Genomic DNA, 25,046 nt, shown 5'->3' on the forward strand with positions numbered 1-25,046 from the left:
GAGGGTTTTTTGCAATTATCTCGGTCAATTATTAATGTATTTTAATTTGGGAACTCTTAAAATAAAGAAATTTATATGATCTACAAATTTTACTGAAATTTCTTTTCTCTAAAATATATAAGAAACTTTTTATGAGCAACTAATATTTTTTTACTTGCGTGCGTCTTTACGGATTTTTTATCAGCAATCCTTCATATACCTTTAAGAGCTTTCAAGTATCTGTATAAGATGTTTTCAGCTTTTTTCTTCATTGACTGGGGTATAAGTACAATTATCATAATCTATAAAATTTTAATTTTATTTATTATTACATTTAAGTTAAAATTAAAATTTAAAATAAATAAGTAATTTAAAAATCTCACGAACATAGGAATTAGAGGCTTTTCCTTGAAATGTGCATGTGTTTATATGTTTATGTTTGTATTGCATATTGTATATATTTTTAAAGAAGAGATAAATTAAAATAAGTACAACATTCTGCAAAAATAAAAAAACCTCCGTATGTGTAAAATAAAACAGAGCAAAATATATGGTATAGTAAACATTTTACTAGATTTTTTATGTAAAAATAAATGTATTTGTCAAGTACACTTGTCGAAAATATATCTTAACCCTGTCTTAAACATAATTCAAAAAGTAAGCAAAGATCTTGATTTATGACAATGGCATTTCAAAAAAATAGTGGGAGGACCAATTGCGTGCGATATTGCCCCTCCATCGCGCACATGTAGGCGCTTTTGAAGGATAAATCGTCGTTATCCTCCACTATCAACACGTTATCCTTCGTCCTGCGGCTGCTGCAGCCTGTTGAATCTCCGAGAGTTCGTTGTGTTTAGTGTCCGTGTTCTCAACTTCTTGCTTTTCTGGTGAGTGTTTGGAATTTATATTTAACTTTAAAGTTGAACGGCAGGAGTTTTAGGGTTTAAAGAGTTAAAAATGTTTTAAATTTTTTTTTACAAAAAATTTATTTTAATATTTTCAATTATGTAAGTAAAGTTTGATTAATTTGAGCAAAAATATAAGTATTATAATGTTACATTTAATCTAAGAATCTTAGATATTTATATACAAATTTTAAATATAAAATTATTATTTAAATTATAAATTAAAACCTTATTTATAATCTAAGCCAGTTAAAAAAACTCGTTTATTATTTTACTTCATTCCAAGTATTTTTTAAAGATTACTTTATTTATTAAACGCAACTGATTTTTAATTTATTTCACAGAGCTTTCTAATATTCCTTAATTTTAAAATACTATACTTATAACTACCAACTAACGATACATAGTTAAAAATTATTCGATATATGCGCTAAAATAATTTTATAGTAATTTATGTAACAAGTTACAAAAGTGATATTTTACTGGACGAGTGGGGAAGTTTCTAGAATCAGCCGAAGGCGAGTCCTGGAACTCCACGAGTCTCGTCAAATCACTTTTGGATCGTGTTACGTACAATATTTCTTCTGCAGGCGTGTAATATGTTAAAAAGAATCTGAATGGGTACATTACTTATAAACTTTTTAATATAAATTACATACAGTCTATTGAAGGGGGTCAGAAGCAAAACCGCCTAAGTAGCAAAATACACATTTTGAGAAATAAAAGCATCAAAGTTTTTGCTCCTTTAAAAATTCTGCATGTTCAAAATTAAAAATTTTAAAGTACTAAACAATTCAAAATAAGTATAAAATTTTAAAGATACTTCTGGTAAGAAATTTTTTTTATTTTTTTGCCTCTTTCGACAAAAAAATCACTTAGGTTGTTTTACCTTTAAGCAAAAATGGCTTTATAATATACAAAAAGAACTAAACAAAAGCTTAATTTTCAATTAAATTAATTTTTTCAAAAAAAAAAATGTTACTCTTTTAGAACACTAAGAGTTACTCATAATCTGAGAAAAAATCTATGTAGTCGTCTTGTTCGTCGTTGGCATCTTCTTTGGAAGACTGAACAGCACTGCTTCCTTTTTTCCTTGTGTTTTTTTGCTGCTTTGACTCATGCGGCAAATCATTATAAAATTGATGGTAAATGGGGTGTATCGCAGTTGTTGTAAATTTTCCCATTTTTGGTACTTAACTTGTCTCGTACTTCTTTTTTTCGTCTTCAGTTGATGATGAGATTAAGCTTACCAATCGATCGCATTTATTGTATGAATGAGGATGGTGAAATTTTAAATTTTATTGAAAATATGACGGTGATATAATTCCTCAACTGGGGGTTCATCGTTATCAGTGTAATTATTATCTTTGTAGAGACAAGAATGTTTAAATCGGATGGAAGGCATTTCATATTTGGATATTGATTATAAGAGTAATGACTCCTATAACGTGGAAATCATCTGATATGTTCAATTACTCTTTTTCTTGCGTTCTCTGATACTTTGTTGGATGGGACATATTTTTATCTGTCTTTGTCAACTTTTTTACACATAATCTTAAAAAATAAAAAACTCATAAAAAACCCTGCATACAGAGCGGTCAAGAAGTTTAATTTATGTACTGTAATTCTTTTTGCTATTAGCAAGTTTTTTTTTAGGTTCAGTTTTTCTGATGTATGAAGCTAAAATAGCTGTTTGCAGGTTGGTAAACTGTAGAACTTAAAGAAGAGTCGTTGTCTTTCAACCTCGTTAAATATTCCACATTGGTACCTACACGTATGCACATACTCCTGAACACATTTCTTTTTCTGCTTTCATATTCCTGGCCAGCGAACCTCTTATTTGTGATTTTATTCCTCTTCCATGCATGTATGTTATGCTTCCTTTTTTGGGTAGTTTTGAGAGTTACTGAAAAGAAGAAATAAGTTAACCCCTTAAGTTGAACTTAACTTCGAAATTTCTAAAAGTACATAACTGTAATAATTACTAAATTTATCGGTATCTACAAGCTTAATATTTACATAATAAATTAATTTTTGTTAGGGATATCACGCTTAAATTGAAACTATAAATTAACAAGCTAAAACACACACTTTTACTACTTAAATATTATACTCCACATGCATGCTTGTAGTTGCTTCCTCGGCAGATATTATGGAATTATCGCTGTCGTTATCTTCTTCATATTCACTCGGAATAAAATCAGATTCTCCATCTGTAGCGTATGGATCACTATCTGACTCTAAAAATAATATAACCTTAAAATTATTTAACTAATAATTCTATTATTTTATTATTTTTCCAAAAATCATTATAACTTACCTGACTCAAAAAACATGATTGAAATATTATGACAAAATATATAATTTTTGCAAACAATAGTATCCCTTAAAACACTGCTATTAATCCAATAAAGAAGTATAACCTACACACCATAAACAAATCCAAACCGTTGAGTGGAACCCAAACAACATAAGTAATAAAAATATATTTATTTCCAATCGCTTGTTTGGAAGTAAAACAGCCTAGGTGCACTAAGGCGATTTCTGCTCTTAACGGTTGGTGAATTTCATTTTGGTTGTTTTTTCTATTCATCAAAAGATGGCGATAAAGTAGGGTTAGAGCGTAGTCGATTTTACTACCAAACAATATAAGATATTCAGAACGCGAAACATCACTAAAGTCGTTTTGGTGAAAATTGGACTTAGGCGGTTTTACTTCTAACCCCTTCCTATGAATATATCGCACTAATAATACAATAGTGCCGTAACTCAAAAAAGATGATTTTTCAGAATCAACGAAAAACTCATTTATCATTTCCTATTGCGAGTAAAAAAAATTAATGCATTATGTTTCTAATTAATATTAAAGGAAGTTTCTTTGTATTCTTAGTTAAATAAAAATACTGACAGTGAAGTTATTTAAAAATTTTGAGTTAACACTGTATTGTTCTAAGCAAAATGCTCGAAATGAAATAGTATTTTTAGTTATGACATTATTTATGTAATATTTTGTGTTACTACAAATTGATTTACTATTTTCTTCTGCGGTTTACGTTAGTTTTTGGACTTAACAACAATTTTGGGAACTAATTCTTGATATTTGTTAACATTGCACTTTAACAATTACCGAGAACTGTTGTTTTTGATATTAATAAATAAATCAAGACTTTTTTTATTTAAATTTACATTATAATCAAACAAATTCAGATACAGATAACAAAATACAGTATTCTTAAACATTTTGTACTTAATCTATATATTTAACAAAATAAACCTTCCAAAAAAAGAACACGAAATCTAGTCATATTTGAGTAATTTGTAGTCAATTAAAAGGACATACTTAAAAAAAACAAATTATTTAAACTTTGTTTAAATCAGTCTAAAAATAAATTATTACTGATTACAATTAAATATAATATTAATGTTTAATCGGTCAAAGCCTTATAGCAAGTTTCACGATGATTCCTGGTATTACATTTTTGTCAAGTAATTCCTTTAAGATTCTTTTCTTATTTTGAGTTTTAGGTATCTTGCTTGTGTACTCTCGTGTCAAACCAATACCAAATAATAAAATCTGGTTTTCAGTTCGTCGTAAGCTACCTACGAAAACTTTTTGGTAATCTTCATCATCGTAAGAGTTCTTATAAAAGAAAGTAAATGGATGTTCGTTTTGAACACGAAACTCGTTAATGTCATGCCATTTTATTGTGCCTTTCTCCTCATTAACAATAAAATTGTTACTCTAATCTTCTTGAAGTATTTTCGGATTGTAAAATTTTTCATTAGTCATTTCAGTCACACTATCCAGTTTGCCTGTCTTTTTAGCCGTCTGAATTAATGCCATATATTGTTGTGGGACATACACTGGACCAGATTTTACGAAACGCTTTACTTGCTTTTCTATGACGCTATGCACATTGTCACCCTCATTTTGAGAGTGACTGCAAATCAGAAATTTATGGGTTATGCTTTTGACATTCATTTTTTGTACTACGTACGCATATGCTGTAAGGACGTATTAATTTTTTTTTATTATAATATTTTATTCTAATAATTGCTGCCTGCAACAATTATTAAAATAAAATATAAAGTCCAGTTTCTCTAACAAGATTAGCCTGTATAATTTTTTCTATATATTACAGAGTACAACTCTCAATCTCATTCTCTATTTCACTGTTTACGTCAATTTCTTGAAGTGCTTGATGACTCGTAAATGGTGAAGGTATAAATGGTGGTTGTACTTTTTTAAAGTCACTGTTTTCTATTTGGGCACCAGGTTCATTATTTGTATTTTCCAGTGACAATAAAAACGGTGAAGAGATTTCCAGCTCGCAATCCTAAGTATTTGTTGCCATAGCAACAAGTAATCGCCCACAACTCAGATATTAAACCTAAAAATGGATCAAGTTATATTATTAGATTAAGTATAAAGGTAATTGATGCAAGAATGTCACAAAGAGTATATGTCACAAAAATTTAAAGTAGTAACTCTAAATATAAAAAATAAAGTTGTTGGTAAGCTTTCTTAATAACACTGCTACATATTTTAAATGAGTTGTTACTATCCGGTGATCGACAAATAGATCATAAATAATAAATGCTTTACAAACAACAACAAAAATGATTTAAAGTGATGATTGAACAATAATGTAGCATGTCAAAAATAATGAACTGAACCAATAATAGTGTCGTTATTATAAATATTAATTTAAAAAGAGCTCGTGTAAACCAGTATTAGTGTAATAACTAGAAAAATAACAATATTATGGTTAGGTTTAAATCAACAAGAATGTAATAACTCGAAATATAGCTATAAAAATTACATACCTGATTCAGCAATATCGTAGAAACTCAAAATGATGAACAAAGCAACACGTGCGTTCTCGATCACTGTTGGTCGCAACTAAAGATGACGCAATATTCTGAGAAGGGTGACGACAGTCGGCCAGTCATGAATACCGTCTTATGGCGCCATCTTTTATTCATTTATTGCACTATTAAAACGACAGTTTTATTGACTTATAAGGAATTGAATTTTACGTGTGAATATGGTGTTATGTCAGTTTTGAATCATTTTGAGTTGCGACACTATTGTATTATTAGTGCGATGTGACTGTTTTGAATTCGGTATTAAAGTATCAATTTAAAAACTCCACTATGCTGAATTGTAGAATAGTAAATCGTCGGATTATAAGCAAAACACACATACAGTTTTAAGGAATTTAGCTTTAAAGTTTATAAATTTATACCTACTATGAACCAATATATTATACGTGTTTTCAAATTCCATAGCAGGCAATTATAGACCTTAATGTGTCACAAGTAAAATATAGCATGTCAATTATCTTAGGTTTTACAGACCAACATTGACATTGTTTTAGTAGAATTTGTTGATGACTATCACTGACTTAATCTGTTTTATCTGCAGTAATTGACTTAATGTATTTTGCTTGTTACTTTAGTAACTTTAACCTGTAAAAATAAATCAGCTTTTATAAGAATAATAAGGTTTATTGAAGATAAATTTACTGTCTAACTAAAAAGAAATCTAAAATATAGGGACACAATACATTATCAACTTAAAACAATTTTTGAAATAAGAAAGGAAGAATATAAACACTGATATTCATCTTTATCACTATAATCTTGATCTGGTTCAGCAGTAGTCTCTTTAACTGAATCGGATAGAAGGAATAACTTTTCTCTCACATAGTTTCATCAGGTCCTTTTTCTTTGCAAAGGAGATTTGTGATGGTCTTGAGTATATCAGTGGGATAATAATATCATCAAAATTGCCCTTGCGACTTGAGGTGCGCCCAGTAAGTCCAATGTCGATCTTTTCATATTCTTCATTAAAAGAATATTTGTAATGAATTGTGTTTGGAAATTGCTTGTCAAATAATTTGAAACATTTTACTTTCAACCAGTTTACTGTGTTACTTCTTTGATCTTCTTTTTTGTTGTATATGATAAGTTGAACTAGTTTTTTTTAATCTAAAAATTCCCTAATTCTAATTCTCTAATCTTATAGTGCCATTTTAAAAATATTTTCATAGTCATGTACGCTGAAAATATCAACATTTCGTTTTGCTCTTTCAATAGAGCTATGCATGAAATCGCCCTTCATACATAAATGCCCTCTTTCCATAAATTTTTGTTCTATGACGCAAACTGAAGGGTGGGTTTTCACTGTATATAGTAGTAAAGCTGAAATCTGCACGTTTTTATTCTGCCCACCGCATATATCAGAAAAAATCGTCAACTGTCGTACCTCATGAGAAAGTGATTTTATGTATAATGAGAAACAACTACCAATCTCACAACAACCACGTTTTCCGTTAATTTTCGCCCAAAAATAACAGAAGCCATCGTTTGGTGGAGCAGCTTCGTGAATAGTAAAGTTGTATAAATTTAATTTACACAGGTAGTATAATAAACTAACTTAAGCAGAAGGAATTTGAAGCACGCTTTGCATGTCACATGTTATAGATTTAAAATTGGCATCAGTAACAGACTTTTATTTATCTGCTTCTTTCTTCTTCATAGATATTGATTTTCTTTTTTTCTTCTGCTGATATTCTTTGTAATTTACCTACAGTGTTATCTTTTTCTCCACAGATGCATTCTAGTATTCACTACAAGTACCACATTGATCCTTCTTTGCTTTAAAAAATCACTAAAATATTCTTCCGTAAGTCATTAGGTTTACAGTTGGCCACTGACTCTCTGCATTTTTCCAGAAACAAATCATACATTTTTTTAATGTTTAAATTCGTATCTAAGTACGATCCCTTACTTGATTTTTTTCTTCTGTAAGTCTTCTTCTTGTGTAATGATTTTCAGATTAAAACTAGTTTAAATAACCTTTTTGAACATGGATCATATAACTCTATGTCAATGGAACCTTAAATCAGCAAATTCAAATAAAGAAAATTTACAATATTTGTTAAATGATCATAACATCGATACAGACTGCTTGTCAGAAACTAGATTTACACCAATAAATATTTTAATCTTCCAGGTTACAACATTTTGAGGGATGACCGTTTAGACCGCAGTGGCGGGGGAACGGCCATCCTTATTAAATCGAAACTTTTGTATACAGAATTACCTATCTCTGTTTTACTACCAAATTGTAATCAATCATCCAATATTTTAAAATTTAATGATAAAAAAAATATTACCATTGTATCGCTTTACGTTCCACCAAAAACTAAAATTTCGTTGCATATTTGGGATCAATTCTTCAGTTCTATTAATCTACCTGTAATTTTTACGGGAGATTTTAATTCACATAATATTGCCTGGGGTGGGCCAAACACAGACCACTATATCATAACACTTATGAAAGCTCTTGACCGAAATAATCTTGTATATCTCAACGATGGATCGCCTACATTCATAGGAAATTATTTGCAAACTAATTCTGCTACCGATCTGACAATTTATTCTCCTTGTATAAAACATTTACTATATTGGCACACAATAAAAGATCTTTATGGGTCTAATTATCTACCATACATTACACAAATACATATAGCACCCAAAGTTAATAAATTACTATCTTGTAGAAAATGGGATATTAAAAAGACAAACTGGGATATATATATATATATATAATATATGGAGTTTCAAGCATAGTTCAATAAAACAGAAGTTGGTGATTACAATTCTTTTATAAGAATAGCTGAAAATGCAGAAAACCTTCCTATACCTAAATTAAAATCCAATCAAAGTTCAAATAAAAATAAACAATGGGATGAAAAATGTCAATTTCTAGTACAGAAACGAAGAAACAGTTTGCATAAATATATGAACAATCCCACACTAGATAATTTGTTAGAATATAAAAGAACTGATGCTATAGCAAAAAAAACCTTCAAACAAATAAAAAAAGATAGTTGTGAAAATTATTGTAAATCTCTCAACAGATCGGTACTTCTTAAGAATATATGGAAACAGGTAAATAATTTTATATACATTAAATATCAAAATTATAAATAATATCATTTAAAATTCTACCACCAGAGTCTTGTAATATATATTACATGTAAATTCTGCTTTTGCCTGTTAATTCTTTTAATTTTTTATGCATATTCAAGCTGTCGTTGCTCCAGGTTATCAATTTCTTAACAGGATTCTTGTAGTCATAGGTCTTTAACTACTTTAATTCATTTTTAGATTTCTTTATGTATTTCATTGTATTTTTTTCTGTTTATGAATTTGTAATACCTCCGTATGTTCATGGGATATAAGATATCTTATGCCATCCAGTCATTTTTAACTGTTCGTTGTTGTCTTAAAAGATTTTGTGGAGATTCAGTGATTATTGTTGTTTTCATTTGTCCCAGCAATCATCAATGTTGTTATTATCTTCTAGTCTAATTTCGTGAAACTTGTTAATTTCTTGATAAACCTTATTTAGAATGTCTTGGTCTTGGACTGCACCTAGTGATATTTTGGAGGTTTTCTGGTTTTTACAGACAAAATTTTAAAAAAAATTTAGTTTAGAGTTTTTGCATCTTACCTCTTCAGTTGCTTGATTTACAATTATATTTTTTTTGTTTTTTGCATTTTTTTCTATTCAAACGATTCCAAGGACAGCATAAAACGAATCAAAACAAAAGTTTCCTTGTAAAAATTTATTTTCAAACTAACTTTAAAAAATTAAATTAATTAATAATCTTCGTTCCTTGAAATTTACTGGTATGTATAGTTACTACGTTTATGGTATTCCATTCTTTATTAAAATAACGTAATTATTTGTCTTGCTTTTTCAAGCAAGTTATTATTAATAAATCTCGTTTTCATCTTTTAAAACATGGCAATTATATTTACACACTTTGTAATAATAAAATAAAATTAGGGTTCATAAAATTTTCAAATTTTTTCGTAATCTGTCCAAAGTTTTAGGGAAGTTTCTGTTAGTTATAATCGTTTTATGGAAAGTGTTAGGAAAATTATAACTTACAAAATTTAAGTACTATAAGCAAGCTAAAATTACATTTTCCCGAAGCAAACAGATTATGCACAATACCAAAATATACATCATTTTAATTATTATCTGCACTTTGGAAACTATGTTAAACTTTGTGTTTATAATATTTTCAGAAGTAAATAGTACTTTCTAATCTTTCTATATTTTGTTATAAAAAATTATTTATTGATAATAAAACAACAATAAAAACAACATCAGAGCCAAACAAAATCAAAATAGTTTATAATTTATATTTATTTAATAAATATTTCAGTCTTCTTACCAACTATAGTGTTAAACAATCTTGGAAATCTTTGCCATATCTGACTACACTGCAATCTGACTAGTACCTGGGATCATTGTACTATGTTGTTGGCATGGCAGGATCGCCATGTGCTGTCGGGCTTCCGCTGTGTTAGCCTAACTGATTTTTCATGTTCACTTTCCAAATAAAATAATCAGGACTGATCAGCCTGCCATTAGACCTCTCAGTTAATTCATTCAGTCTTTTCGTCCTTTGAATTGTGTATCTCTCTTTCTGGTTTCTTAGTTTGTGCTCTCGTTCATCAATAAACACATTATTTAGTCGTAAGCTTTTCTAAGGCAATTTCTATCAGTGATAAGCCAAAAATCTGTCAAATGTTTTTAGCTGCTTTCACGTATCTAATTGTAAAGTTGTTTTCCTCTAGTAGGCTACTCACTATGTACTCTATTAAGAAACTACAAAAGAAGTATTATCATTTCATATGGTCAATACACTCTCAAGTATGAAAAAACTGCAAGGTGTTTTAACGTTCTTTGCATTTTAACGAGAGCGTTTTTAAGAAAGGGGTGAATTTGTCTGTGTGCATTTTGATGAATTTTATGCAGTTTTCGTATATATACATCTACAAAGTTGTTTAAAATTAAATTTTCTATCGAAATGTCACTTTTTAAAGTTAAATAATTTTTTTGACAAAAATGTATTCGAAAAAAATATAATATAAAAATATATACGAAAGTATAAATATATAAGCTCAAAAGTGGCAGACCCACTGTTTCCGACGACAATCAACTAAATTACTTGTATATTATGTTAAATTACTACGTTTTAGTTGAAATTAAAGAAAATCCCTTTGCTTCAATTACAACTTTATTAATTAACAATGAGATCTGTCGTGGTGCTGTTCATAAAATTCTAAAGAAGCCCAAATTACATCCATATAAAATTAAACTTATACATGAACTCAATGAAGACGACTTTGACAGACGTATTGTGTAATAGAAATAGTGGATTTAAATATAATATTTTTTTTTCCGACGAGGCCACTTTATGTTTAAATGGTACCGTTAATAGGCAAAATTGTCGTTACTGGGAAACAGAAAATCCCAATTAGACAATCGAAGTTTATACCCAATATCCTCAAAAAGCATGGGCTGGGATTGTTAGTAATACCATTGTAGGACCGAATTTTTTGACGGTACTGTGACGGGTGAAAGGTATTTAGAGATGTTGCAAACCTACGTAGTTCCATTCTTAACCACAACATTTCCACATATCAATAATCCTGGTCAAATAGATCCAAGCATTTGGTTTCATCAGTATGGAGCAAGTCCACATTATGCTGTTGTGTATTGAATAGTCTGCTAGGTTGCTAGATTTGAATCCCATGGACTTTTCTATTTGAGGTTATTTGAAAAGTAAGGTATATGTAAAGTGACCTACCAAATTGGTAGACCTCAAACAGAGAATTCGTACTAAAATGCAACAAATTTCACCAGTGATGTTGTCAAACATATCCCAAGAATTTATTAGACGTCTTGGATAGTGTATTAAACCAAGGAGCTTAATTAAAGCATTAATTGTAATTATGTTGTTTGTTTGTCTTTAATAGCAAATGACTTCTTTAATAATTTTCTTTGTAAAATAAATTTTGAATTAAATTTTAAAAAATACGAGCACTGGTTTCCTTTACACTCTGTATACTGAAATATGCATGTAATGAGTTTGGTAGGGTGGCCACGATATCATAATAGCCCTACAGCAGCTTATAAAAGAAATATGGATACAGAAGTCCCTTCCCAATGATTGGAATATTGGAATACTTTGCACCATACACAAAAAGGGTGATATCTTTGAATGCTCTAACTATCGAGGAATTACGCTCCTAAATGCAGCGTATAAAATATTCTCCAATATACTATGCCATCGTATGGCACCATATGCAGAGCGAATAATAGGACAATACCAGGCTGGTTTCAGAGGTGGTAAATCAACAATTCATCAGATTTCAACCCTAAGACAAATTCTAGAGAAAACACTGGAATACGGTGTAGACACGCACCACATATTTATAGACTACAAGGCAGCCTACGACTCTGTAAATAGAAGAGAATTGTTTAGAGCAATGATAGACCTAGGAGTACCAAATCAGTTGGTAAGTTTAACCAAACTAACCCTTGAAAAAGTTGAATGCAAAGTACGAATCCAGGGGGAACTCTCTGAACCTTTTAAAACAAATAACGGGCTACGTCAGGGAGACCCACTCTCCTGTATACTATTCAATCTAGCTTTGGAAAAAGTAATACGTACGTCACAAATCACAACTACCGGTTCAATATATAACAAATCTGTGCAAATCTTAGCATATGCTGATGATATCAATATTGTTGGGAGAACGGAAAACGCAGCACGAGAGGCGTACGTAGCATTAAAGGAAGCGGCTACAAAAATGGGTTTAATAATAAACACCAACAAAACAAAATACATGAAAATAGGTACGCAACCACAAACACTACGGCCACTTGTTATAGAAAATGACGTCATCGAAGCAGTTAACGAATTTGTATACCTGGGAACGCTCGTCAATACTGAAAATGACACTACCGCAGAGATAAACCGCAGAATTTGCACGGCTAATAGATGCTATTTTGGGCTTAATCTCCTTTTTAAATCTACAGTTATATCAAGAAATACAAAAGTAAAACTCTACAAAACAATAATACGCCCAGTCCTAACATATGGTTCAGAAACCTGGACTTTAACAAAAAGTAATGAAAACATGTTAGGATGTTTCGAAAGAAAAATACTAAGGCGCATCTATTGAGCGGTAAATGAAAATGGTGTCTGGAGAAGACGATACAACTTCGAACTCTATAGGATATACCAGGAACCAGATATCGTAAAACACATAAAGATAGGACGTCTAAGGTGGGTAGGCCATGTTATGCGGATGGAGCAAACCGACCCAGCTAGAAAAACGCTCCTTGATAGACCTATTGGTCAAAGAAGAAGAGGAAGACCCAGAACAAGATTCCTAGATAACATCGATGAAGACATGAGAAATATGGAAATACGTGCTTGGCGGAGGAAGGCGATGGATAGGGACGACTGGAGAAAAATTCTCGGGGAGGCTAGGACCCACACAGGGTTGTAAAGCCAAAATGATGATGATGATGAGTTTGGTAGGGTTGTACTCAAAAAATATGAGCCTATAAATTTTTTAGATAAAAATATGCCCTTTCTATTTAAAAAAAATATTAATGACGTAACATCTGCTAAGGTAGTGGGGGTAAAAGTTATTTTTTTTCCAAAAAGGTTAAAAAAAAAATCGACCTGTCAGAGCTTTAACTCTGAAAATAATTAAGTCATGTTATAACAAATCATTATCACACTTATGAATGCACTGTTTACCCTTAATAAACTATTTTTTAGTAAAGTGTTTTTTAGTAAAATAGTGTTAGATAAATACCTAGATTTTCAATTACATAATTAAATTCTATATTTTCCTACACGATGGAGGTCGTACCAGGATTTCTTCACAGAGTAACAAGGAATCCGATATACCTAACCACCGGGTTATACTTAACTTTAGTTTAAATATTTGTACTAATCTGGGCCACCAATAAATTTTCATTTTCAGGTTATCTCTTTGAAAATTTGAGAAGTAATCCGCTATTATGTAAATGTCGTATTCACCCTAATATTTTTTAAATTTAAAACAAATTGTTTCTCGTTTTCGCATTAAATCCGCTAATAATTTCCCGAAAGTTGGCCCAAGTTTCTCTACAGGTAATAAATTCCAATAGCTACGCTAGTTTCTAAAAGTTATTGACGTTATAAAATGTGGATTTTTTAAAAGCTACCTATTTAATGTCCATCAGATATATTGAAAGTAGTTTACTCAATAACAAAGTTTAAATTAAAACATTTTTTATTTGACCAGGGCATGCGAAATATCCGTATAATTCATTATATTTTCTAAAAAAATGGAGACATTTTTTTAGATGTGCCTTAATACGTAAATGCATATAAAAAATACTCAACAATAAAATATAATATTTTTTTTTTGTGGCTTTAGCACTTAGCTATTTAGCCAATTTCGTATTAAGAAATAATAAAAGAAAAATTACTAATATCAATATTCTGATATAATTAATACTAAAGAAAAAAGTGTATGCATATACACATAAGTGAATACATAAGTGTACATATACAGTATATACATACATAAGTGTATAATCTATACTATTAATTGCTAGTGCAAAAGTGTATCTATTCGAGTCAAAAAACCTCATAAAATCCCAATAACTGAATCAAACAAAAAATAAAAAAATAGCAAGAAAAAACAAATATAAGGAACAACAGGGATTATCACTTCTCGTCCAGGGACCCATAAGGACATTTGTTTAAGACATTACTAGCAATAGGTCATGAAAAGAAAAGTAAATAACAATTGGGTTAAAACAAAGGTTAACGAGCTTAGCTGAGATTGACTACAGACACACATTTGCACTATGTATAAATTTAATCAAACAATCATAAACTTTTTTATTATTAGAAGCCAACAGGTTATTAGTTTGATATGGAGGAAATATTTGCAGAGTTTGCAAGTTGTTTAAAAGAGTTCCTGAATGCTGAAGATATTTGGAACACTTAAAGAAGATGTGGTTAAGATCTCCTTGTTCTTGACAAGTTTCGCATAAGTCTGAATTGTATATTTTGATTTGAGCAAGATGAACAGGATAACAAGCGCGGCCAAATATCAATCTTATTAAAGTTGTTGTATATTTACGAGCGGTATTGAAATTCTCAAACCATCTGGAATTAGGGATGTATGGTTGTATATGCACGTATTGTGTTGTTGAGTGGTTGCAAACAGTTTGCCAGGAGGTATTCCAACGATCTGTTTGATTTATTTTAGAGATGAGAAAAGCATCAGGAACATAAATTCTCTCATCTGGTAAAATTTTAGCTGTCGAGGTTATTGCAGCTTTTGCAATGGAATCAACATGCTCATTATATTTTATACCAACATGAGCCTTTACCCAAATAAAATTCGTAGTTTTATTTTTATTTTTAAGGTTAACAAGCATGTTCTTAATTTGGTAAATAAAAGGATTAGAATTATAATTGGGTAACTTTGTATTTTTGAGAGATAATAAGACTGATAATGAATCGGATATTATTAAAACTGCATTATTGTTTTAACTGTCGAAATATTTTAAAGCTTCAAGAGTTGTAAGTGCTTCAGCACTAAAAATTGAGCAATTGAGAGGTAATTTGAACATTTTTTCTATTGACTTGGATGGAATGTAGAAAGCACATCCGGTCCCTTCCAATTTTTTGGATGCATCTGTATAGATTACAGTTGCCATGGGCCATTTTTTTATATAAGAATTTAAGATGCATGAATCTAATAATGGAGTACTATAATATGTTGGTATGTGTATATCAGCTTCATCAAAAAATGCGAAATAGTCGTTAATATCAAGGGTGTTAATACTGTTGCTACTTTTAAAATATAATATTAAATATTATTATTTTTCACATAAAACAATTAAAATGATACACAAAAGAGATAATATAATTAAGAATCTAAAAAATGTCAGTAAATTAATTTGTCAAGTCGTCAGAACTTTCCTTAAACAATCCGGTATTTCCAGAAATTTTTTAACAATAAGCAGAAAAAGTATTGACAGGATTACCCAAACCACTTAATAGTAATTTTTTTTGTTCTAATGACTTTATTAGAACTGGTAAAAAACTAAAATTAACGTTTGTTAACCTAAGCTCTTTAGCAATTTATACGTTACTTAAAAGTTCTTAACTTTTAGTTACACACTGTGAGAGTCATCCTGAATATACAAGACAACGTCTTTTGTGGCATCAAAATGATTTGCGTAGAAAATAGCACTTTTAATCCATATTCTCCAATCTCGTAAATATGGGCTCCGGAGGCAAGCTTACACCTAACAATGTTTCTTTATAGTAGTTCCGCCAACGACCGGTTTCGCATATTATAATTTACTATGCATCTTCAGGTCTTAAGGTACATGGTAAAATACCTGAAGATGCATGGATAATTATACTATGCGAAACCGGTTGTTGGTGGTAGAATAAATTGATTGTTTTATTCTTATTTCTTTTACCTATTTAAAATGGACTCCAAGTGTATGCTCCAACATCTGATAGCAATGATGCTGAGGTCGAAAAATTCTACGCGGACTTAGAACTGTTAACAAAAAACATAAAGAAGCAGGAGGTAAAAATAATTATGGGCGACTTTAATGCTAAAGTCGGCCGAGAAAAAACTGGAAATATAGTAGGAAATTTTGGGTTAGGTAAAAGAAACGAAAGAAGAGACAGACTAGTCTAGTACTGCCAGGAGAAAGAATTAGTCATAACAAATACATACTACGACCTACCCTTACGAAGATTATACACGTGGACTTCTCCAAAAGATAACACCAACAATATAATCAGAAACCAAATAGATTTTATAACGATTAACAAAAGGTTTCGTAATGGAGTACAAAGTGTAAAAACCTATCCAAGCGCAGATGCAGATACGGATCATAATCTATTACTACCAAACGTCAACATTAAACTTAGGAAACCGGAGAAAAAAGTTAAAACCACCAAAATTAACATCAAAAACCTAAAAGACGACAACTGCCAACAGCAACTAAACGCAGAGATAAATAAATTAACTGAAAGAAGCGTTGAATGGGCAGATATGAAAAAAGCGATACTAAAAGCGGGAAAGGAGGTCCTAGGCGAAGAAGAGAAAACCACTAAAAAAGACTGGATGACACCGGAAATAGTTGAGCTAATAAATGAAAAAAGAAAATACAAAAATAAAGATGAAAATAAATATAAAACCATCAAGAATAAAATCAAATATGAAATCAGAAAGGCTAAGGAGGAATTAATGAACAAAGAATGCCAGGAATTGGAATAACTCAGCAACAAACATGACACCTCAAACTTACATAAAAAAATGAAAGAACTTACAGGCAATACCAGACAAAGAAGAACACTCATAACAAGAGATAATAATGGAGAAATACTTACTGAAGAGAGCAAAATAAAGGAAGTATATATAATCCATCTGTTCCATGACGAGAGAGAAAATGAACAAGATATAGGTGAAGAAAAACAATACCTACAAATTTTACCCTCAGAAGTAAAGAATGCCCTACAGAATGCAAAACAAGGAAAAGCACCGGGTCCTGATCAAATTCCAGTTAAACTGTTAAAAGCCTTAGATGACGGTAATATAAAGAGACTCACCCGAATTCTCAACCACATATATGTAGAGGGCAACATCCCGGAAGAATGGCTTAAATCGATATTTTTACCTCTACCAAAAAACAACAATCCCAAATCATGTAATGACTATAGATTGATAAGCCTAATGTGCCACCCTTTAAAGATGCTCTTGAAAATTGTTCAAAACCGAATTTATAAGAAATGTGAGGAGCAGATAGATGAAACTCAGTTTGGCTTCAGAGGAGGCATGGGTACAAGAGAAGCATTATTTGCGTTGACGGTACTCTTGCAGAAATGTCGGGAATATAACAAGAGTGCATCTGCATATGTATGCTTCATAGACTTTAGGAAGGCCTTTGACCGAGTGCAGCATATGAAGTTAATAGATGAATTAAAAAACATCAATTTAGACAAAAAAGACATTAAGTTTATTAAGGCTATATACTGGAACCAGAAAGCAGTAGTAAAAGTGAACGATATAGAAACAAATAATATACCGATTGCGAGAGGGGTTAGGCAAGGATGCTTCTTGTCTCCGACGCTTTTCATAGTGTACTCACAGGTCATATTCAGAAAATCCTTATGGGAAAGAAAAGAGGGAATAAGAATTGGTGGAGAAATCATAAACACCATGAGATTTGCAGATGACACGGTAATTATGGCTGAGAGTATAGAAGAACTACAAACTTTACTACTTTACTAGATGCAATAAATAGTGAATGCATTCAAATGGGACTTGACATCAACACAGATAAGACCAAATTTATGATAGTATCAAGGAGTCCAATAAATAATGAACAACTAACTCCTGGTGGACAGCAAATAGAGAGAGTGACAAAATATAAATATCTGGGAGCTTACATCAACACAGAATTAGATCCAGACCAAGAGATCCGGGTACGAATAGAAATGGCAAGGGCAGCGTTCTTAAAATTCAAACAATTGTTCTGTGACAAAAATCTGAATACTGCGCTGAGACTGAGGTTTGTTGAATGTTACGTCTGGTTGCAACTATTGTACGGGGTAGAAACATGGACACTAAAAGCGCAAATAGTTAAAAAGATTGAAGCCTGTGAACTTTGGATATACCGGAGCATGTTGAGAATTCCATGGACTGCCAGGGTCACCAATGAGGAAGTGCTGAGAAGGATGGGTCGAGACAAAAAATTGTTGAGAACGATAAAAGTACGCAAGACTGCATACCTTGGACACATACTAAGAAATAATAAATATAGTCTTCTGCAGGTCATCATGCAGGGTAAAGTCGATGGCAAAAAGGGAATAGGTAGAAAGAGGAAGTCATGGCTGCGAAATATTCGAGACTGGACAAACATGACTGTAGACGAATTATTCCACGTTGCAAAAGACAGAGAAGCTTTTAAAAATGTGGTCGCCAACCTCCGTTAATGGGGACTGCATAGGAAGAAGAAAAAAATGGACTCACACAGGCAACATATTCAAGAATTTGGGTATTTGGTAACGTTTGGGTTACTGTCAAATACAACAAGGGCTACAATTCGAATATTTAAGATTAAGTCATGTATTAATTACTGGATTACTTTCAAGTCATTTATTATAATTTATTTCTAAGTAATTAATATTATAAATCAATAAAAATTAATTTTCTAAGCGTATATCTTTCAAATTATATTCGTTAGACCCCCAGTATTATACTTTTTTGGAATCAGCTCATTTTTATCGATCTAAAAATATCCTAAAATACAGGGTGTTACATTAAAAAAAAGAGCCGATGACGTCATCACTGTAATGTGTATCACCTTGTAAAATGAAATTTTATTGTAAAATGTAGAACATTAAATTTAAAAATCGAAGTGTTTAAGATTTTTTTAAACAGGCTTTTCATTTGGGAAATATCGAATTTATTCCATACTTTACGGACACACTGTATAACAAAAAAGATATAAGGGTGTACTGAACTCATAACCTTTCCAATACATGGTGGACAGATATGTTACTAAAATAGTTACTGACATCAAGTAAGCTATGTACACAAATAACCTATAAGTTTGCGTAAAAAAAAGTTCTTCTATATGGGTGAATTTATTTATATTTATACTGAGTGCCACGAGTCACTAACTCAAGCTTTGGATGGTAATACCATCATCCTGAGGTGAGTTAAAGGACACAATAAGAATAAAGGCAACCGCATTGCTGACCAATTATCTAGGAAGGCGGCAGGCCTAAGACTCTTAGGACCTGGGGATCTTTTTGGTTGGTCAACTACAACAATCGCAGAAATTGTTAAATGTCACTCCCATACGCAAACCGTAAAAATATGAGAAGAAGGATAAGGATGTAAACTTGCCAGGGTAATACTAAGTAACCTTGAAGAGTCAACATCAAAGAAGTACTTGGGAATGACCAGGAAAAATCTAAGTTTGGCAGTTGGTTTTTTTAACTGGTCATTGTCAACTAAGCAAACACCTTCACACACTGGGGCTAGCAGACACACCTCTATGTAGGAAGTGTGAACGAGAAGACGAAACTGTAGAGCATGTCCTATGTGAATGCCCAGAGTTATCGTTAATACGAGAGTACGCGTTCGGCGAGTCCTGGCCCATACCTGCCCACATAAGAGAGATGTCTCCCGGTGACTTGTCCACCTTCCTAGAAATGGCAGGATGGACAATGAGCTAAGGGTGACAGCTCCCTGGGAGGATGCACAGTGGGTCAATTGTGGCCTAAGTGCTGTGAAACTTAACTCGCCCTCCCTACTCTACAGATACAGATACTGAGTACTTTGATTATGAAATCATGAATACGAAATAAATTAAAATTGTTTTACAAATCAAAAATAAGATAAACCAGTTATTAAAGCATGATAGACATGTTACATATAGAAGGATTTAATATGAAAACCTAGATGATTAGGTAAATGTGCAAGGAAAGCATCCATCATGTATTTTATTGTTCTGGTCTCTATATATTATCTTTTTATATAGAATATTATTATAAAAATTACGACCTTTATTGGAAAAAAAATTCATTTCTAAATACTTCCCATTACCCACTTGTCAATTATTCCTTTCCTTGTGATCGATAGTTACGCTTTATTGAAATAGAACATTTTCCCATTACTTTGCTATTAATGCCCATTTGGATTTGTTTAACATTCATTTTCAGTTAAAATTTTTCATTCCACACACTTTGCCACTCTTATGGCCAAGATATGAGCAAAACGAAGTTTCAAAAACGATTCTGACGAACTGACCCGTATCGTGAGCAGTGTTGGATGGTTCGTTTTTTATGATAATCAGTTGTGAAAGCTAACACTAAATTACAGAAATGTACATGTTTATTTTTGAAATTAATAAATAGCTGCATGTATAAAAAATAAAAATATTGCAAAATAATTCGGGGTTTTCAAACAATTTAAGTAAATGACCTTCAGACACAATAAAGTTAAAAAAGTAAAAACTTATTTTAGAAAAGAGTGTTTACTTAATTTTTATGAATTTTTTTTGTAATCAGTAGCAAATAACACTTTGCTAAACATTTTTTGATTGCAAAAAACCCTCTTTTTTCACCACAAATTTCTTTACCACAAAAGTATTTTAAAAACTACGGTCCCAAACAACTATAAACTGGGAAAAATTAGAATATCTAATACATTCAGGTGTTTGATGTTAACTTATTACTATTTTATAAAAAAATTATAAAAAGGAAAAGACAGTTAAGATTTTATCTCACGTACAGGGAGCTTGCACATCCGTTTATACGTATTTCGGCCCAATAGGCCTTACCAGAACGGCTTTCGCAAACGCTCTGAACGTGAAATAAATCTTTTCTGTCTTAGGAAGCAACTCTAACATGGCTTCGTATAGACGCAATGTAGCGACATCTGATAATTAAATCGTAGACTAATTTTAGAAACCACATTCAAGAATTCCGCTTTAATCTGTGCCTTCTAAAAATTGCAAGGCAAAACAGACGTTGATAAAGATGTTAAGAGAGACAGAGACAGAGTTTTATTTCGATATACTCTGTACGAGTACCAGAAACCAATTCGCTAAGAATTTTGCTTAGTTGAGGAGATATGTTGTGGAATGCAATTTTTAGATTCCCCATGTCTCTCTTAACATCTTTATCAACGTCTGTTTTGCCTTGCAATTTTTAGAAGGCACAGATTAAAGCGGAATTCTTGAATTTGGTTTCGAAAATTAGTCTACGATTTTAAAAAAATTATAATATTGCTCAATAAACAATATTTAAAATTATAAATAAACACAAAAGGTAATTATTATTTTTTATACAGTCCATATAACAAACAGCCCATTAGTCAAAATATTAAAAAATGAGTGAAAACTAAATAGTGGGACAGTATGAAATAACTGATAGTAAGTGAAGTAACAAAGAAGACAAGTAGGCTTCGAGAACAATGTAGCCGGCCACTCTAGAAAAAAAAAACGTCGCTCGATAGTCCAAGGTATAGAGACAAAAAGGAATGATTTTGAGCAGTAAATTAGTGAATTTTTGAAACCAGCACAGCGTTTTGAAGGATAATGCCTAAAGTAACCTCCATACTGTTGGTTATAATTTGTTTATGGCACTTTTAAGGTGTAAAAACAGTGGTTTTTGATTTTTTTTTCTGTATTAAATAAAAATTTAAGGGTAACATACGCACAATATTATGGCAGTACATAAAAAAAACTTAAATTCGAGCTATTAAATTTGATCCAGTAGTTTATGTATAATGAATGATTAAAGGTCAAAAAATGTTATTATTTTTTTCATATTTAGCTTTTGAAATGACTTTTGTACATTTGACAATTTGTTTTTGAGAAACGTTTAATTGTTTAATAAAATATTTAAAATTTTATATATTTTGCAGGGCTAGAACTTTTTTTATAATAAAGAATGAGACTGAATTCTGAAGGGATTCACTTCGTGGACAAATAAATTTTTATATAAAAATAAAATACATTGCACTCATTTTTAGCTTTCTGATTTTTATAGCTTTAGGTTAAAATAGCTTATTGTCTATTATCGACCTAAATATTTAGATTGGGATTGTATAAATAGATTGCTATAAGTGGGGTTATTAAAAAAAAGCTGAAGTCACGACAAAGATTAAAAAAAGTTTTCTACGACCAATAGAAGTGGAGTTAGCTTAATTTGTTTAAAATATCAAAACTGCTTTGTTTATAATAACTAAGAATTAAAATCAGAGTTATTTATTACAAAAGATCAGTAGGAAGACGCCAGAACTCGTGACTGAAAAACCTGAGGAGATAGTTCGACCGCTCATCTGCAGAAATCTTTTGCACAGCAGTTCCAAAACTACAATTGTTATTTGGATCGCCAACCTTCGAAAGGAGACGGCGCCATGAGAAGAAGAGTTATTTATTAGATAAAGATCTAATTAAAAAGTAAAGTTGACTGGTTTTTTAAGTAGGTGAATTAGCTCGGTGGTGAGGGAATTCTTTATCTGTCGGCCTGGCGAGAAAAAATTCGAAATTGTAAATCCCCAGAGATAGGAAAAATTAATCATATCTCGCTCATATACGGCTGTGATTAAAACTTTAGTGACTATTAACATTTCTTTTTAAATTACTCTTAACCCTAGAAAGTCGGGCTTAGCATACCTACCTAGAAAGCCCGAAGGGATCATTTTGGCCCCAAGTTCCTAAATCAATAAAAACCATCACAATAAGTTTAGAATTAACTATTTATTTGGGAACAAACAAAAAATAAAAATAAACAGTTTTAAGAAATTATATAAACTCTTGACGATAGAATTTGATTTAATTTTTTAGTTTCATTTTAAACATTTGGAACACCATACAGTTTGCAGTTTTTGGCATTTGCCACACATTGCCTTGTTACAGCCGTGGCACTCATTGGAAGTATGATTTCCTTTACAAAACATTTTTAACTGACATTTTTTCCTTTTTGGCTAGTAACAGTGCTGGTGGTTGGTAAATCCGGTGGTGCTGGGTATAGTACCAGATTTCGGGAGGCAAGGTATGGAGCCCGTAATTCTTCATACAGATGAAGAATAAACTTACGACGACTGATTTTACTTCCAGTAACTTCTTTATAAATAATCCATGCATTTATTGCTCCCAAGTCAAGAATGTTATAAAACACGTGCATTGGCCATCGTCTTGAAGCAACTTTTGTAGTATAAAGACGCGCCATTTGGTCCACTACATCAACCCCGTATTTTGTTTTATTATAAAAACTTACTGTTTGAGGAAGTTTTTTTCCATCGACAGCAACATCCACTGATTGATGTAATGAGCTCAACAAAAGCACTCAACAAGAGTCACATTTTTGTGACTTTTTCCTTGGTATGCAGTAAGTGTTATCTTTTCGTCGCTCTGGAATATATGGGTAACATATAATTCTCCATTTTTACTCTTTACGCTTAGAGGAACTTCCTTTCTGTTGCGATTCAAAGTACCCACAAGACTTGTTGATTTTTTTTGCAATGCCTTGGCCAATTTTAACGATGTAAAGTAGTTATCTGTCGTAACATTTTTGCCCTTTCCCAGTTGATTTTCCATTAACCGCAAAACAACATGTTCACCAACACTTGTATCTTTCTTGCGTAGATGATCAGTGCCAGTATAAGGGTAACCATTTACAATATATTTTGATTCCACGCATGTCAAAAGCCAAAATTTTATGCCAAATTTATCCGGCTTATTTGATATGTACTGTGTGAATGGGCACCTGGCTTTACAAGGCAGTAGTTGTTCGTCCACAGTAAGGTTTATTTCCGGTTTGTAACATGCACCACTATTTTCTATAAATCCATTCCAAACCGCAGAGGCTAGAGCAAATTTGTCGGTTTTCAATCGTTCAGATCTCGTTGATCGTTCAGATGTTAAATCTGAGATATTTTATAATATCCTTGAATCTGCCTCGTGGCATAGTTTGCCTAAAAAACTGAGGACCCCATACTGTTGACCACAAGCTGTTGGTTGGGAAATTTTTAGCGCCGTAGACTCCTCTTGCGTACATAATAGCAAGGGCAGCCTTCAGTTCTTCCAAAGTTATAGTCCATGTGTCATTTTTCACATCGATGTGCTTCTGCAATAGTGCATTCTTTTATATGACGTAACATGCTGTCGTTGATTATTAGATGCCAAGCACTTACCACACAATTGTTCCTCAAGTTCCTTTTTGCATACGACGTAGGACCTGATTCCTCTCGATAAATGTTGTGCTGAGCGCGGCGTCCTGTAATGAGCAAACATTCAATGAATATGAAGATACTAAAAATCATAATCTTACCAGGTACTGATCCAGAATCAATAACTTTCCACGTTGTTCCGTCTTTCGATTGTTCGGTGTCTCCGATTGAAATAGTTTTTCCTTGTTGACCTCTTTTTCTCTTGTAACTTGGTTTAGATGCACTTGGATTCACGATAAAATTTGCTGACTCGTGCTGTTGAGTTGTAGAAGCAGTATTTACATAAATTGGTGAGGCTTGTACAATAAAACTTTCTAACTGCTCTAAAGCATCAGAATCACTTGAATCATTATTTTGTGGTGGTACGTATTGTTCATCGTCTGACTCATTATTTTCTGCAAATTCAGATTCACCTCCCGAAACATCTTCTTGTATTTTTCGTATTTCGTCAAGAAATTCAAGCTCTGATAGTCCACGACGAGACATCTT

The 25,046-nt window shown here is 31.6% G+C and overlaps 1 protein-coding gene across 1 annotated transcript in view; it reads left to right on the forward strand.

The window, feature by feature from the left end:
- The first annotated feature begins 774 nt into the window (after positions 1-774).
- Positions 775-25,046, forward strand: part of FMRFa (FMRFamide related propeptide) — a 381,043-nt gene continuing 356,771 nt past the window's right edge. Inside the window, exon 1 of the mRNA XM_072525853.1 lies at positions 775-866. The gene's annotated coding sequence lies outside the window, so the exon portion shown is untranslated. The remainder of the gene's footprint in view (positions 867-25,046) is intronic.

The sequence above is a fragment of the Diabrotica undecimpunctata genome, chromosome 3 (assembly GCF_040954645.1).
Source record: "Diabrotica undecimpunctata isolate CICGRU chromosome 3, icDiaUnde3, whole genome shotgun sequence".
Taxonomy (NCBI): Eukaryota; Metazoa; Arthropoda; class Insecta; order Coleoptera; family Chrysomelidae; genus Diabrotica; species Diabrotica undecimpunctata.